Raw genomic sequence first — 12,235 nt, 5'->3', positions numbered from 1 at the left:
ATCTGTGATGAAATATTTTTACTCTTTACTAAGTGATTTTTTAGTTTTGTGTCACCTGATTCTATTCTCAAGTTGAATAAATCAATGATTACTCCCTCTCTTGATTCCTTTCTTCTTATGGGTAATCATGAGTACCACAGAAAATGATAATAAAATAATAGACTCAATTATTTCTTTATTTTCAGCAATTGTCTTCTGATAAGTATTTTGTAACTGTATGTCTACTGGAACAGTTTCCAGGAATGTTTTACTAGCAGCTGCTGCACTTGTGTGATAGTGGGAGTTCATGGGGCTTTTAAAATATGCATGCATTTCTTTATATTTGAGGAAAGGTCTTACCACTAAAGAGCCTAATGTTCATTTGACTGTAGAAGGAGGGGTGGAAACAGGACACAGTATTTACACAAAGGTCTCAAAAGTTTTTGTGAATAAGGTAGCCATGTCTAAAGGTGTAATCATCCATGCTTGAACCTTCTTTTCATGTGCTTTGCATCATGTTTGAAATCACAGGTTTCATGGGGAACCCATGTGTTGCATGAAAAATATCCATCTTTTCTTCTGGTGGAAGGACAGCATTACCTCCAACGTATTTGCCAATATCATTTTTTTCATGAGTAATATCTGGTGTCATTGCATGGATTAGATGTAACATCAAAGTCTATAAAGGTTATTGATGTTGATGGAACAATTTCAGATATCCAGGTGCTGATGGATTTAAAGGACAGGGTTGTATTGATCTTGCAGAATCAGTATCACTTTCACCACTTATTTATAATTTTATTTATCATTAGAAGTATTGTAGGCATAAATAGATAATAAAACACAATTCTCAAAAAGTACTTTTCTGACTCAGTAAGAAGGCAGGCAGGTATCACAAAGACTAGCTTATCTTTTCTAAGTTGTAGATTCTGAGGTTTCAAGCAAATTCACTGTCAAGCTCAATGTAAGTTAATTTGGGTAAGATCTACCAATATCTAGAATGTAAATGGTAAAACCCACATCTTATCTATCCCCAAAAACACAGTTAAATTAATATTATTTGAGGTAAGTAGAAATAGGAATGTGCAGAACTTTGTAAATGTATGGCAGGAAATAGGTACTTGGGGTGCTATTATTGCTCATTTACAGGAGTTTTCCAATGCAATCAGTTTACAGTAGCCTACTCATCAACCATCTGAAACTTGCTCAACCTCTACTTATATGTATGCTTCAAATTTTGGAGGGAATTATTCTCTAGTTTATTCATTTGTGAAGGTTTTGTTTGCTTAATACAACAACTTTTCAAATTAGCAAGAAGCCCCTGAACTGAAATTTTACCCATTGGAGTTGATTGGATGATACCTACTTCTATCAAAGTCTATTATTTCTATGAGTCTATAGCTCCCCTGTGCTGTAGTCTGATGATAATTCTTAATCCCTAATCCATTCCCAAACCCATTTTATATAAATGAGTCACTGAGTTCATAGGTCTACTTTCTTAATCTATTTCAGAATCTTTTAATTATTCTGATTTGAATAGACCTACTAAATTTATTCATTTAGGACAGGTGTACTTACCCTTCTGAAAAAATTTCCAGATATCAATTGTATGAAAAACACTGTCAAACTTGTTATACACTTAGGCTATAACATCTCTTGGTTCTTTTCATAAAATTTACTTGAAATAACACAAGGTAGTGTTGTGTGTGTAAACCTAAAGCATACACAAGAAAAGAACTTGATCAAAGCAAGAAAAGAGAGGATTTGCCTACAACATATCAAGAATTTGCTTATAAATGCTTCACAAGGTCCTTTATAGCAAAGTGATCTTTAAGAGTTAGATAGGTAAGTATTTTGGATAGTTTGGTAGAAGCCTAGAATTAGAGCTGTTGACAAAGAAACATGTAAAGATTACAACTATTACTTCATGGTATGCTATGCAAAATAATTGTGTTTAATGAATTTGACTGTGATTCCACTATACATTACCTCTCCCTCCACCTAATGAGCAAATATGTGGTAAAATTCTACTTTAGGTGCTTTTGGCTATTGTGGAAAGGGGTTAGGTTAGGAAAATGAAACTTTCAGGGATGGGTGTACAGGCTAAAGTATGGGTAAAGTTTTTGCTAATCCTATTATTGACTTACAAATAAAGTAAACATACCACTCAATGCCTTTTTTATGCTCTTTCCAAATATAATAATCATTTTTGTTGGAAATGAATTGTATCCCCACCCCTATATATACCAATTCAGGGTATATATTTGCACATTAGGAGTGGGGGTAAAGTTTAAACTTACCTCCCATTTACATCAAAATTTACCCCCCCCCCCAATGTGCAAATATATACCCTGAATTTGCATATATAGGGGTGGGGGTAAAATTCATTTCTGACAAAAATGATTATTATATTTGGAAAGAGCATAAAAAAGGCATTGAGTGGTATGTTTACTTTATTCATAAGTCAATAATATGATTTGCAAAAAATTTACCAAAGTATGTCCTGGGAAGGTATTTTGATGTTTGCCTACATGACAGGTCTACCTATTGAAATTTTGACAAAACAATATTTTACCTTAATTTTCAAATATCAGTTTCGTTTTCTCTGGCTTTAGTCCTGAAAATGCAACTACTATTATTTGATTAGAATTTTAAGTCATATCAGTATTTTTTTTTCCAAATTTAGGAAATGTAATTTAAAACCTTACAAATTGGGAGTGAGCAAAGATGGTGAAGCTCAAAACAATTTTGTTGTACTTAATTTAAGCAGAAGATCTATTTTTCAAGGTTTCAATTTTATGACACACTGATTTTTGACCCTCTAGAGGGAGAAGGAATGGAGGTAGGTACTTCAAAATACCTTCCCAGGACATACTTTAGCCTGCAGACCCATCCCTAAAAGTTTCATTTTTGTAACCTAACCCCTTTCCAAGATAGCCAAAAGGGTAAATTTTTACCAAATCATATTATTGACTTACAAATAAAGTGAATATACCATTCAATGCCTTTTTTTATGCTCTTTCCAAACATAATAATCATTTTTGTTGGAAATGAATTTTACCCCACCCCTATATATACCAATCAAGGGTATGTATTTGCACATTAAGGGGGTGGGGGTAAAGTTTAGATTTACCTCCCATTTACATTAGAAATAACATTTGCCCACCCCCCCCTAATGTGCAAATATATACCCTGAATTGGTATATATAAGGGTGGGGGTAAACTTCATTTCCATTAAAAATGATGGTAAAATTCTACTTTAGCTACTTTTGGCTATCTTGGAACGGGGTTAGGATAGGAAAATGAAATTTTCAGGGATGGGTCTACAGGCCAAAGTATGTCCTGGGAAGGTATTTTGAAGTATCTACCTCCACTCCTTCTCCCTCTAGAGGGTCCTGAAATTTGCCTAGACATGACCCATTGAAATTTTAACAAAACAACATTTTACCTTAGTTTTCAGTTATCAGTTTCTTTTTCTCTGGCTTTAACTCTGAAAATGCAATTTCAGTTATCTGAGCAGAATTTTAAGCCTATCAATGTTTTTTTTTAATTTAGGAAATGTATTTGCATATTTTTAAGACCTTCTCCTTTGGGATTGAACAAAGTTTTGCAGCTGAAAACAATTTTGTTGTATTTTATTTAGGCTAAGTAGTAGATCTATTTTGCAAAGTTCAATTTTAATAACACATATATTTTTAAAGGTTATCAAAGGTTAGGACCCCCTAGAGGGAGAGGAAGTAGAGATGTGTACTTCAAAATACCTTCCAGGGATATACTTTGGTCAATATATACCAAATCATATTATTGAGTTTCAAATAAAGTGAATACACCATTTGATGCCTTTTTTTATGCTGATTACAAATATAATGAGCATTTCTATCGGAAATGAATTTCAGCCCCCCCCCTATATAGGCTATACCTAACCTAGTCTAACCTAACCCAACCTAACCCTGAATTGGCATATATAGGGGGGGGGTGGGGGCTGAAAATCATTTCTGATAGAAATTCTTATTATATTTGTAATCAGAAATAAAAAAGGTATTGAATGGTGTATTCACTTTAGTCCTAACTCAATAATATGATTTGTTATATATTGACCTGAATATAATAAGTATTTCTATCGGAAATGAATTTAAGCCCCCCTCCCCCCTATATAGGCTATACCTAACCCAACCTAACCCTGAATTGGCATATTTAGGGGGGGGGGCTGAAATTAATTTCCGATAGAAATGCTTATTATATTTATAATCAGCATAAAAAAAGGCATTGAATGGTGTATTCACTTTAGTCCTAACTCAATAATATGTTTTGGTATATATTGACCCATACTTCAGCCTCTAGACCCATCCCTGAAAGTTTCATTGTCCTAACCTAATCTCTTTCTAAGATAGTCAAAAGTAGCTAAAGTAGAATTTTACCAAAAGGATTATTATATCTGGAAAGAGCATAAAAAAGGCATTGAGTGATATAGGCCTATTCACTTTAATTGTTACTCAATAATATGATTTGGTAAAAATTTACCGCCAAAAGTAGCTAAAGTAGAATTTTACAAAGACAGTGACAACTTCATAAGTCACTACAAAAATTGTATCGAGATTGAAAATTCCTCAGGTCAACTGGAATGAAAGTTCAGATAGGCCTATAGGCTAGGTCAAGCATTGACAAAGTCAATTAGAAAAAAAAAACTTTTTTGCTGATGAACTAAGCTTGCTCTGTAGGAAAAGGAGCACCAGCCAGCACCAAACAAAAAGTTTTGATTTAGATATAGATAATTTCACTTGGTTATTAAAATTCAATCACACGTTTTCGATATTTTGAAAATCTGATTTTAAAAGCAATATCGCCATCTGGTTTTTATTTACTGAGAATTTGACGCTTACACAAACCATCTACCATCAGAACAATATTTACATTCCTATGGACCACATGAAAACCAAGGTAATAGCGTTAACCTAAATAATGGGAAGCCAACCCTACGTATAAATGGAAAGTGTCTTTCACTTTGTTACTTAAAAAATTTACGTCACAGTGTACAGGACCGGACCAACTAGATACGGGGCCCGATTGGAATTTTTTGCGCGGCCCCCTCTATAAATTTAATTTGTAAGCATATATATATATATATATATATATATATATATATATATATATATATATATATATATATATATATATGTATATATATATATATATATATAACCTTTAGCGTAGCTGTTTGTGTCATATTTCTTCCAAGAGGTTGGGTTACGACTAATCTAATAATTTAAAAAACATGTGAAAGGTGTTCTTTAGCATCTTCATTGGAGTCTAGAAAGTACATTTGGCCATATGAACATGGTTCAAAAACTTCAAAATTATCTTCAGGGGTATTTATGGGTGTGCCACTAAATTCATTTTGTGATATATTTGTCCAGCTATTTTAAAGCTGAAAACATTACGACTATTTATGGTTCGATCATCGCTTACTTTGAATGAAGCTAAAGCAAAACTTAAGTTCCAGTTGCAGATTTGTATTTGGAAATCTTTAGAGAGCAAGTGATGTCCTATAACAGGTCAAATAAATTCATTTGAAAATTGTTGATGCGGCAATGCAACTCCACCAAGCAGAAAGCAGCCCCTAAGTAAATATCTTCGTTGGCTACTTTTTCTGCGGAATAATGGAAGAGAGTTGAAGGGTCCCAATAACTTGTAAATAATACTTGCGTAGTTTATGCATGTTTATAGATTTTTACTGTGTCTTACGCCACAGTTTATATGCATCGAAGATTGCGATGGTGTTATTATTCTAACATAATATTTTTTTCTTCTGCACTTTCATTTTAGACTCGTTCAGATTCTCGCTGTCTTCTAACAGCATCTTTCTTTGTTCTTTACTATCATTTTTGACACTTTCTGTTACTCCCTTTCGCGTGTCTTCTAACCATACAATTCTGTTGCTTGTAATTCTCGCAGCTGATTATCTTCTAACAGCATATTTCTTTGTTCTCACTATAGTATATATTCTAAGCACACATTTCTTTGTTCTTCCTTTTCAATTTGGTTTGTTCTGATCCTTATGGTCGCATGTCTGTTAACCGCATATTTTTTTTATTCTTCATTTCCGTTTTGAGTCTTTGAGATTATCGCTGCCACTTATATTTTAACTGTGCATTTCTATGTTCTTCAATTTAATTTTTGACTTGTTCTAATTGCCGTTTTCGCTAGATTTCTAACTACATATTTTTTTTGGCTCTTTAGTTTCGTTTATCATTGCTTCAGACACTTTTTCAATGCCTTTAACCTTAGTTGATTCGATTGGTCTCTTCACTTTTGATGGTCTAGGTTTTTCATTATCAGCCGTACATCTATATTTCTCAGGTTGTTCTCTTGATTGTGTCTCATTTGATGGTCCAGTTTGTTCATATTGAGCTTACGTTTTTGTCCTCATTCGGTGCTTGCGTTAATTTACATTTGTGTCCCTTAGATATTATGAAACTGCTCAAAGTGCCTTTTGAAATTTACATCACTGAACATGGGCACATGAATTTACATATTCCTATATTTTTGCTCTGTAAATTCTTCTAAAATGGTTTTAAAATCTATTTTCCTTGCATCTTCACTTTCAATGAACATAATTGCTAAACTATTAGTCTCTCCTGATTCATTGTTGATATCAAATAGTTTTATTTGTATTGGTTTTAGACTGGAAAATTGTCTCTCTCCAGAATCAACGTTTACTGGAATTTTTAAGAACATTTTGCAATTTAGAAAATCAATTGTTCATTTTGATGGTAGCGCGGGACCCTTTCAAACGCAGAGCCCGTTTGGGCCCAATCGTTCCAATCGCCCTTTATCCGGCCCTGACAGTTTACAAATACTTACAATGGTCTCTAGAAAGTTCACGCGCATACGATACGCAATTTTGCTGCTCAGTTTTCGTTTTAATGCCGTGTGCTTTAAGGGAAAAAAAATTATAGTTTTCAAAACTCTTTCAATGAAACTGGAAGAAATTAACATTGGTCTCACATAAAAATTTTGTAATGAGTGCAATAAGGTTTTACAAAGATGGCAGCGATGTTACATTTTAGTGTAAAGATCAACTATCGATTGAATGTTTGCGCTTGCATCTGGTCAAATTCAAATAAAAATGCGGCCATCTTTTCAAAATTAATTTAAGCCACAGCAAATGTTTATGTGCGATTATGCTTCCTTTTCATCAAAAATGTCAAAAAATTCGGGTGCAATACTTTCCTAAGTAATTGCTTTTAATTTTGTTTCAAAATGGCATGATATTTTAATGATTCTCATGAGATGCAAAATTTGCAGTCACAATGTAGTTTTTGTACTGATTTCTGAAAATGCTGCCATCGTCACGAAATTGAATTACATGCCCTGTAAATTTATACCTTCGATCGAAATCGAATATTTCAACTTTCATTGTAGTTAGCTGGAAAATATTTAATTACATTACATTTTCCTATTGAGCAATGAAATTGTTGCCATCTCATGTCTTTTAAAAACATAATGCACTGAAACCAAAAGTTATAGCTGACCAGACGTAGCGTTTTTAAAATAAAGATTTCTTCATTTGTTTAGTACCAATCAGAAGGATTAACACTCATTTTGATTTTTTTTTTACGCTGATATGTCAAAGATTAAAAGATTATTCCAGTAATTTTTTGTATTTTCCATGCAGCATTTGCATCGTTGATTTTGGTAAGAACCTAGCATCAACCATTTTACAAAAGATTCTAGAAGCAGTGGTGACGTTTGGCGTGGGGGGGGGAGGTCTTGCTAGGGCTATAGCCCCCTAACTTTAGGAGGGGGCTTTTATTAGTAGTCGATATTCATTTCGATTTAAATTGTGAAAAAATTGTGTGTGTACAGGAATACTCTTGATTATAGCAAATCCGTTCCTTATATATTTTTGCATAAAATAAATACATAACAAAAAATTTTAGTCTTCAGATTTATGATCCATATTCTTTTACGTTTCCGTTTCGTATCATATCCTGTCCGCGTAAAGAAAACGGGTAGTCAAGTCATGTGAAGTCTGTCCCTCTGCATAAATCATTCACCTACATAACATGTTGATTTGATTTGGTGAATTCTGATTTGACCGAATTATTTGATTTTTCCATCCATCTCGTGCACGAAAACGAAAGAAAGCACAAACAAAGGCAGCTGATTAAGCTGCCAGCTTGCGACGGAGAAATGACAGCTCAGGCCAACGGACTCACAACCAGCTTCCAAACATTTTGATTTATATTTACACCCTATCTAGCAGACGAATGTTGTGTGCCGAAAACTCTCTTGCTGAGCAGCTATAGGAAATGAACTTTGTTTTCATTAGAGCTACCGGTCTTACTGCTATAGCACAAGACAAAATTGTAGATATGTGAACTGACGATGGTTTTGATAAAATCTCCCAGAAAAGAACAGAATTTTCTTGCGAGTGCAGCCTTGCTTAAGACCTGTTGCAAAATTTATAGAGTTGAAATTCTTCATCTAAGCAGCCAAAGGGTGCACAGCAAGTAGCTTCCCGCATAAGTGATTTTGTAACTATGTCGATTTTTGACCAAATCATTCTTGCTGGACTGAAATAATCAACTAGATATGTTTTTTGAAGGAATTTTTTACTTGCAACAGACAGCCTCTGCTCCAGTTTTGAAAGCCACTTCATAAATGCTATTCCACTGTTAGATTTTAATCTCTGTGTTAGATGCAGATTCAACGCATTTTTAGGACACTAGCTGATTAGCCAGTATACTGGGGTATTATAAGTAAGTTTCATTGACACAACCTTATTAATCTTACAAACAGATCTGTGAAAAGATTCATCGACGCTTTGGCCAATAAAACATAATGTATTTTCGAAATTTACGATTGTCTGAAAGGATTGTCAGTAACACATTCTAAAGCTTTGAAATTATACAAATCATCAATACTCTGACTATCACAACCTCTAGTGAGAGCCCAGTAGTGAAAATTTTCGATTTAGAACTAAGCCTGATTAACGGAGATGGAAGGCTCGGTTACCTGATGTTGATATTTAGCGAAAAGGCTCCTGTAAAGTCATTGAATCTGGAAGCTATCATTGATAGTTTTGGGAAATCAAACCTTGTCAATTGACAGTGTTCAATAAAAATTAAATTAATTTCCAACATCAATTCTATATGTATTCATTAAGCGATTGTAAATTGTTTCTTACTTCTATTACTTGATTTTAGCTGAGGCCTGTGGTGGCCATTATAAAGAATATGGCTGTTAAACAGATTTGTGAGCTGGCCTCTTCAGGTGGCCTACATATATTAACCCATTAACGCTCAAGGCAAGATACAGATGAAATCTCTCCAAGAGCTTTACAGGATCGACTACTGGGAGTCTAACTTATGTTTTAGTACAGAAAATTAAAATTTAACGCCAATCCCAACAGCAGCAGCAACATGCTCCCATTTGGGAACTTGTTGCGGTAATGGGATAAAAAATTATAAATTCTACTTCATTTATGTTAAAGAAAAGTAAGTGAAAACAGAACTAAGCATGAAGTTGTTCAAAATATTCATGAAGATGAAGACGAACTCCACACTCTTTACACTCTAATCACGTATTTTTCTTGCAAACAATACAATGTCCTTGCTTGAGTGCTGTGACGAGAGAGTGGCTCGCATATTTTTTGGGAAAAATCTTAAAGGTGCCAGAGCTGTCTGGGAGGAAATCGGTACGTGGAATGTTCCATTGTTTAAGAATCCCTGGACAACCTTTCTAACGAAATCAAGCTGGCTGATTCTTCCGTTTTCATCATCCTCGTGAAGATGACGATAAAACTTCCAGGAAGAAACAAGTAGTGTATGCATAAGGTTTTGTCCAATAGCCCCATGCCATTTCTTTCCACGTGGAATCGGCCGATAAGCTGACAGCGCATTATCAAGAAGATCCACACCACCCATGCTTTGGTTATAATTTCTGATTAGCCTCGATTCGCTGACGGTTGTATCCTTCTTCTCTGCAGATTGACACCTCATAGCTGGGTGTAGGGGTTCTTTAGAATCATGATTAGTGGCAACACAAACGGCTTTGCTGTCGTTCCATTTTACTGCCAAGATTGTTCCTGTCGATTTGTAGTCATAGTAGCCTCTCTCTCGCTTTTCTAGCTTTTTTGAGTCTTCTAAGTTACACCCTTTTAGTCGGTTTTCTCGCACAGTTCCTGTAGCACGGAATCCAAGATGGTGAAGGTCAACAAGTAGGTCATAACTAGTAAAGAAATTGTCAAAAAAGAGGCCATGATGGGCTTGTGTTTTTACTATAGACAACAAAGATGTCACAACTCGTAAAGCAAGTGGGCCAATTGTTTTGCTCGGTAGTTTTTCCGCAGTACATCTGAATATGAAAGGGAAAGCCATAACTACATGCAAGTGTCCAAGCCTTATATCCAAATCTTATTGGTTTGCCTCGTATGAACATCTTGCAACTATGCCTTCTGGAAAAGGGGAACATTTGCTCATCCACTGATAAGTTAGAACAAAAAGTCCCAAGTTTTTGAATTTTCTTATTTACAAGATCAATCAAAGGCCTGACTTTGGCCATTTTGTCAGCCGTATCCAGATTCTCATTATCTGCAAAGTGTACTTCTTAATTTTTTCGAATTTGCTTCTGCTCATCGCTTTTCCGACCATGGGAATACAAACATCATCTGATCTGGAGCAGTATAATCTTTCATTTGGCAGCTTATGGTATCCTGATAGAAACACCATGACTACAAAAGAGTCGAAGTTGTTGAAATCTATTGTAAATGAAGGGTCGTTTCGCTGCGTCGCATACCGCCTTGTTTCATGAGTTATGTGTGCTCTGATATCTCCGTCATAAATTCACGAAAAATTCAAATTCAGATTTTCCAAGGAGTTCCACCAGCTGGTTGTCTAGTTTTGGAATATGCTCATAATCAATAAGTCCTGCCTTATGATTTTCCTTCCATTTAGGAGCAGAGACATGGGCTTTCTCAGTCGTAGTATTTGCAGACTTTCTTACCCTTTTCCTTGTCATTGGCTTAAAGGAACGTCTTCCTCTGAACTAGAAAGACTAACTCCGTCTTCCCTAGTGTTTGAACCTCCTACTTGGACTTCCAAAGTACCAGCGACATCGGGTGGCAAACCCTCCAGGTTTTGAAGATCGTCCTAATCTCCTTATTCCTCGTCGCTAACAGGGTCTGGGTTGGGAGGAATCACAGCAACGTCAATAGTTTCACCGTCATTCTCCGCATCAGAAAGTTGATCTAAGACAGCAAGGGCTTCTTTTACAGAGAGACAGAATATATATTCTTAATCTAGAAAGAAACATGTTTCAATATCGTACCAAGGGCAAGTCCTTAAATATCACTAAATAAGTTGCTGGACTGCACTTTAACTCCTATAACCAGCATCCGGAACTTATAAATTACAAAATATGAACGCTCCAAAGCCGAACAGTAGCGCTGGTAGACAGGTTCTGACCAATGGTCCCATTTGGGAACAAAAAGAAGTAGCGTTAACTAATACTATCAAAACTATTTCTTTTCTGTCGTTGCGCTCCATAGAAATGAAAAATGAGATCAGAGCTACCTAAAAAACAAAAGTCCTTTACCATCTTTTTTCTTTTTGATTACTAAAACACATCCCCTACCAGCCTTACTAAATTGGAATTTTTTTTGACAAAATACAAAAAATACTTACATTAGAATACTGAAGATGAGAAAAATTGTGTTAACACTTTTGCCATCTGGAAAAACTAGAGCAAAAATTCCCTCTTCTACTGACTGTACAACCAGAAAAAAAAACCAGACTTGTCTGTTTCCAAGTGGGAACATTGGTCGTTAATGGGTTAACCAGTTCCCCCATCCTTAGTGCAGAGTAAAAAAAAAGTGCCACTATCCACAAGCTAGGATACAGGACAAAAAAATTGAGTACTTAGTTCCTGTTGAGCCCCTTGGTTATTTACAGATTCTATACTTTATTTTTATTCCAAATTCTCTGCTCTTTTTGCCGTGACTTCAGTCGTAAAAGTGGTTGTAGGGCTGTCTAATATTTTAGATATTACTTTAAAATAGACGTTATTCTTAAACCTTTATCTTTCTAGTATTTCAATAAAATTATTGGGAAACATGAAATATGGGATTTAGGTATATAGAGCATGATCCCAAACTTGCGACCTGATTCTTCAAACTACACAAAATGCTACCATTAGAATCATATTTGGACTTAGAAATGCAGGACAATACCAAAAAATTATGGCGAAACTAAGC

At 34.9% G+C, this 12,235-nt stretch overlaps 1 protein-coding gene across 5 annotated transcripts in view; it reads right to left on the bottom strand.

The window, feature by feature from the left end:
- Positions 1–12,235, bottom strand: part of LOC148955184 (TELO2-interacting protein 2-like) — a 66,719-nt gene that overhangs the window by 17,718 nt on the left and 36,766 nt on the right. For 2 of the 5 annotated variants that reach the window (XM_089100718.1, XM_089100677.1), the window contains exon 1: positions 4,501–4,782. The exons of 1 other annotated variant lie outside the window; for it this stretch is intronic. The gene's annotated coding sequence lies outside the window, so the exon portion shown is untranslated. Of the gene's footprint in view, positions 1–1,968; positions 2,040–4,500; positions 4,788–12,235 lie in introns of those variants that run through there. 2 more of the 5 variants (XM_089100692.1, XM_089100709.1) reach the window with 2 other exon arrangements.

Source organism: Artemia sp. Qi Xiang Cuo, chromosome 2, assembly GCF_049724085.1.
Source record: "Artemia sp. Qi Xiang Cuo chromosome 2, ASM4972408v1, whole genome shotgun sequence".
Taxonomy (NCBI): Eukaryota; Metazoa; Arthropoda; class Branchiopoda; order Anostraca; family Artemiidae; genus Artemia; species Artemia sp. Qi Xiang Cuo.
Note: the sequence above shows the minus strand (reverse complement) of the source record. Positions and strands in the feature narration are given on the sequence as shown.